Source organism: Saccostrea cucullata, unplaced genomic scaffold (genome assembly GCF_032062105.1).
Source record: "Saccostrea cucullata isolate Sc308-1 unplaced genomic scaffold, CSIRO_AGI_Scuc_v1 ctg23669, whole genome shotgun sequence".
Lineage (NCBI taxonomy): Eukaryota > Metazoa > Mollusca > Bivalvia > Ostreida > Ostreidae > Saccostrea > Saccostrea cuccullata.
Window position 1 is genome coordinate 1 of NW_026937048.1, and position 6,203 is coordinate 6,203.

The 6,203-nt window shown below is 34.5% G+C and overlaps 1 pseudogene; it reads right to left on the reverse strand.

Moving 5' to 3' along the window:
- Positions 1–3,310: 3,310 nt before the first annotated feature.
- Positions 3,311–5,164, reverse strand: LOC134247112 (uncharacterized; annotated as a pseudogene).
- Positions 5,165–6,203: the final 1,039 nt, after the last annotated feature.

Sequence of the window (6,203 nt, forward strand, 5' to 3'; positions counted from 1 at the left end):
AGAAGATTGAAGAATATACGAGTTTAGGTCAAAGTGAGGACAAGAATATCCGAGTCTAGGTCCAAGTTTGACAATCTGTATATGCTTTGAGCTGGGAAATGGAAGAATATGCTGAGCATATGTTTACAGGGGAGGTGGTTTCTCTTCCAGTTTTGACAGCTACAGCACGGCAAGTCACTATCAGGGTCAACATTGAAATGCCTTTGACACTCTGTACTTTCAACTTTGAACTCCCTATTTGGTTACAGTTCAATAGAAGATTGAGGTAAATAACTGTTCATCGGAGGAATCCTACTAATGCTGTGCTCCAAGAAGAACTTTGGTTTATTCTTAAAACAGGAAGGAATGTCTGTTGAATATATTCGGTATTCTCTCATACTTTGGACATCATACTGGACATACATGCAATGAGAATTGAAATCAGATTGTAAGCTAAAAAAATCCAATACCCCTGCATCACAAGGCTCAATAATGAACGATTTTCACATAATTACTTTTGTTACAGGTTAAGGAAAGCACATATTTATAAAAACAATTTATCGGTGAATCTGAGATGGCCTTCGTTTTCTTAATAGATTGATTGATTTTATATTGTTTAACGTCCCTCTCGAGAATTTTTCACTCATATGGAGACGCCACCACTTGCCGGTGGAGGGCTACAAATTTTGTCCTATGCTCGGCACTCAGGGCCTTTGAGCAGTGAGGGATCTTTTTCGTGCCAACACCTACTGCGACACGGGGCCTCGGTTTATACGGTCTCATCCGAAGGACCGGTCTCCACGTCCCGCAGTGGGATTCGAACCCGCGACGTAAGAATTGAATCCTTACTTCGCGACTCTAGAGCAGACGCTCTAACCACTGCGCCACGCGGGCGACTTTTCTTAATAGATGATTTTTTTTGCTTTTGTTTCCTATACCTTCTAAAGAGGCTTGGGGTCAAATTTGAAATGTAATTAATTACTTTCAAATACATTGAAAATTTTGTCAATTACTTGCAATTACAATTACATTGATTTTTTTCAAATGTAGTAAATTACTTTCAATTACTTAGACTTACGTTATTAAATAAATTTCAATACGCGAGTTTTATTTTTTTTTCTTTAGAAATTCTCGTAAACAAATATATGAATAAAACAGCATTGAGATATACAAGGCTTTATGAACTGAAATGTTTTACAGGTTTGAGTTCATTTTAATCATCAAAAGATTTTTGAAAACTGTGTCACTCAGAAGACATCTTTCTGGTCTGAATTTTTTTCAGAGTTTTTGTTCTTGGGTACATGTATGAGAGGGGATCACACCTGGACAAAATTAGAACTTTACCTAATGCCCTGGGCAGTGTGGCACACAGTATAAACATATTAAACATTGGGTGCGTTCACTATATTGTACATTAGTCTTGTTTTCATAAATTCCTAGCAATAAATTTTGTGATGTCCAACAATCAAATATAACCAGTTCGTGATCATCATACTTACAAAGTTAAACATAAATTCTTTCACTGAGCTGTTCACTTGTCCGATGTTACTGGTTTTTAGGTCACCTGAGTAAACTCAGGTGACCTATTGCTATCACTTTTCGTCCGTCGTCGTTCGTCGTCCGTCATGCGTCGTGCGTTATCATTTGAACATTTTCAGCTTCTTCTCTGAAACCACTGAACCAATTTCAACCAAATTTGGCATATAGCATCTATGGGTGAAGGGGAACAAAATTCTGAATTTCATGGGCCCTGCCCCCCTGGGGCCTGGGGGTGGGGCAAAAACCACTAAAATTAGTGCAATCTTTAAAAATCTTCTTCTTTACTCCTGGACATCAAGCAGTCAAACTGTTTGCATGATTGTCATCAGCATTGAGTCCTCTACCAAAATTGTGAAATTCAGGGCCCCGGGGTCAGGGGTTCTGGTGTTAGGGCGGGGCTAAATAAGTATAAAGTGAAATTTCATGAATTCTTTGAAAATCTTCTTTTCTGCTCCTGGGTATTGAATTAACTAACTAAGTGCATAGTTATGATGAGCAAGAGTGCCTCTACCAAAATTGTGAATTTTATGGCCCCAGGGTCAGGGGTTCTGGTGTTAGGGTGGGGCTCTATAGATTATATAGTGAAAATACATAAATTCTTTGAAAATCTTCTTCTCTGCTCCTGGGTATTAAATAAACTAACTAAGTGCAAAGTTATGATGAGCAAGAGTGTCTCTACCAAAATTGTGAATTTTAAAGCCCCAGGGTCAGGGGCTCTGGTGTAAGGGGGGGGGGGCTCTTTAGATTATATAGTGAAAATACATGAATTCTTTGAAAATCTTCTCTGATCCTGGGTATTAAATAAACTAAATAAATGCATAGTTATGATGCGCAAGAGTGCCTCTACCAAAATTGTGAATTTTATGGCCCCAGGGTCAGGGGTTCTTGTGTTAGGGGGGGGGGGCTCTATAGATTATAGAGTGAAAAATACATGAATTCTTTGAAAATCTTCTTTTCTGTTCTTCGGTAATAAAGAAACTAAATAAGTGCATAGTTATGATGAGCAAGAGTGTCTCTACCAAAATTGTGAATTTCAAGGCCCCAGGGTCAGGGGTTCTGGTGTAAGTGGGGGGGGGGGCTCTATAGATTATATAGTGAAAATACATGAATTCTTTGAAAATCTTTTTCTCTGTTTCCGGGCATTAAATAACTAAATAAGTGCATAGTTAAGATGAGCAAGAGTGCCTCTACCAAAATTGTGAATTTTATGGCCCCAGGGTCAGGGGTTCTGGTGTTAGGGTGGGGCTCTGTTGATTATACAGTGAAAATACACTAAATCTTTGAAAGTTTTCTTCTCTGCTCTTTGGTATTAAGCAGATGAACTACCTATGTAGTTATGATGAGCAAGGGTCCTAATCTTCCAGAATTGTGAATTTCAAGGCCCCAGGGTCAGGGGTACCATAAAGGAGGGGGGACTGTACTTATATACTGAAACTGGATGAATTGTTTGAAATCTGCTCCTTGATATTTATCAAATATTTTTGAAAAGCAAGGGTGCCTTTTCAAAAAATTTTGCAATGTGTGGATCTTGGCCTAAGGGTCAGGGGTTCATGTGTGATTGGGGCATTACTGATCATGCTGAATATTACTGATTACTTGAAATGCATTTTTTGTTCCCCTACCCTGTCTATGGGTATTAAGTAAACAAACTAAGCAACTGCTAAGTGTGTTATGATGATCAATGGTGCCTATTTCAAAATTGTGAATGCCATAGCATCTGGATTAAAACATAAATCAAATTCAATCACTGGAAAGTTGTTGCATAATGCTCAGGTGACCTATAAGGCCCATGGGCCTCTTGTTTTATTTCCTTTCCTTTTTTTCCAGGCATATGAAACCTGCTCAGTCACAGCGTCATTTATCTCCTTCTCTCCATATTTCCACCATTCTTCTTACACCAGACTGCTACATATTCTGAAGTAGAAGGTATATGAATATACATGAATTTGCCAATTAAATGTTTGTGTAACTCAGTCATTGACAGTTGTTCATATTAATTTGGTGTCAAAATCTTTGATTGAATTGCTGTTACCATATAACCAGTTGCATGAGATTAACTTATCTAATACCTTTCAACACAGTCATCTTTGTGGAATCAAGAGTTGGTCTTTTATCTCCATCTTTTGACTTTAACCGTTGTCCTCTACTGAGGGCCAACTCCTCACATGTAAAAATTGCAGGAAGGAGTTTTGCTGTCAAGGTGAAGGCCATTTTTGATGAGTGAGCCTTCTTTGCTGCAGTTTTTGCTTTCCTCAGTGCTTCCCTCTTAACTGACAAGGATGGTTTGAAAGGAGCCTTGTCATCTATAAATTAAAAAAAAAATTAATTTTAGAAATTAACTCCGCCATATTCATGTATGTACATTTACAGTGTCACAAGAAAAACAAAATTCTTCAAAGTTAAACAATAAATATCTATAAAATGACAATGATGTTCTTCTGAGAATGCAAATTTTATCAAAATATTTCTTACATACAATATAACATACATGCTAAAAACAGCATTAAGAATTATAAAGACTAATAATTAACTTTCAGACTGTAATTAATTTAAAGTAGAGCTGGGCAATAATATCGCTATAAGTTTTAGTAGTTCATGTACGTAAACTGATATACCGTTACATGTAATATGCTTGGAATTTCTATATAGATAATATAAATTGTCAGAAGCATTTGTAATTACACAAAAGAGTAAGGAAAAAACTGTTGTGATGGTGAAATAAAAGCATATTTGTATTTGAAAATGAAGTTAATAAAATAAGAAAATGCCACTAATGTCACTTTCAAATTTGCTGAAAATACATGTACAGTGTATTGTGATATACTGCAATATACATGTACTTATTAATTTTGCATTATATCACAATATGAAATATCTACCTGATACTGGTATTCAATCCTAATACATGTATAAACGCTAACATATGTCTGAAAAATTGTTTAGTATTGTAAATCATCACTTACAAGTCCATCAGAATCCTCGGTTGTAGAGGAGAAATGCTTCCTTGGTGACCTCCTTGGTGGGCTTACTACATGCCCAGCTAACACAAAAACATTTTAAAAATGTTTTTAAAACATTTTCAAAATGTTGCGAAAACATTTTTAAAAAAATGTTTTAATCACGTGATTTTGTATGGTTTTTTAAACGTTTTTAAAACATTTTAGTGAAATATTTCAGCAAAATGTTGTCAGAACATTTTCTTAAAATGTTACTAAAACATTTTCAATAATGTTTTTATCACGTGATTTTGTATGGTTTTTTAAACGTTTTTAAAACATTTTAGTGAATAATTTCAGCAAATGTTTCCGGAACATTTTCTTAAAATGTTGCAAAAACATTTTCAAACAATGTTTTAATCACGTGATTTTGTATGGTTTTTTAAATGTTTTTAAAACATTTTACAAAATATTTCAACAAATGTTATCATAACATTATTTTTAAATGTTACAAAAACATTTTCAAAAATGTTTTATTCACGTTTAATTTGTTTGGTTTTTTAAAACGTTTTCAAAACATTCAAGTCGAGGTTACGAAAGTTTTTTTTTCCAGAATTTTTACTTAATCTTATTAAATAATGGAATATCTATATTTTAAGAGAAATAAACACAAATTATATTTAATTTTTGAATCTTTAATACAAACCCATTTTCAATAGATTAATCACATTTAAATTCCATTCTCGGTACAAGTTTTAATTTATTTGATTTAAGTCACAGGTTGAAAACGGCATCTAATCCATTCACTGAATTTTAAAGAACAGAATCACAGAAATCCTATGTTCACTGTAAACATGGTATAGGTAGAACAGAGCGGCGGATCTAAGGCTTAGTTAGAATCACATACACTGAAAAGGCTGATAAGATACTGCCCCTCGGAGAGAATAACACGATCTGTAAAGATAAGGAAAATTGTGTTTGTATCAGCGTTCTACATCTTATGTATCTTAAGATATTATTTTAAATAATCATATCATATTTAATTTCTTTCCTCATTTGCATTGAAAAAAGCAAAAAATAATTACTATGACAATATTATTGAAGAGTAATAGTATTTACGTACACCTTTCCATTCACCAAAGGCGGGTCTTTTGAATGTGGGAATTTGAAAATACGGATGATGCAACCAAAACCATGCTGTAAAAAAGTTTCATTTTTAAATCAACATATTGTTTGATGATTAACATTTCACAAAAACAACGAATACTTGAATCCAGGATATCATTGTGTTGCCTTGATAATGAAATATTCAAATCAAATGCATGTATATAACCTTAACGCTTTTTCGTTGCTACATACATTTGTACAAAGTTATTGTTGATCATACACTGGTAGTATAAAAGTAATTTTAAATGATCTTTTAAAGTTTATGATACAAGAATAGTTCTTACCATTCAAAGTTAATAAATCCCGAGGTTATTATTGTGGTTTATATGGTGCAAAGTCTTCTCATTCAAATCGGCACGTACAGAGTAAGCGCGCACATCTTGTTTACCAGAATTCAAAATTTGGCCTAGATAAGCAGCAAACCACTATACTCTGTAACGCGCTGCCCAGCAGGAGAATTGCATAAGAGGTTATCATGACACTGAAACTGACCAGTGTGCCAATCCCCATCTAATGCCTCAGAGTTAATTATAAATTCTGGGAGTGGATCACAGATTTGATGAAGAACATTTAAAAAAAAGA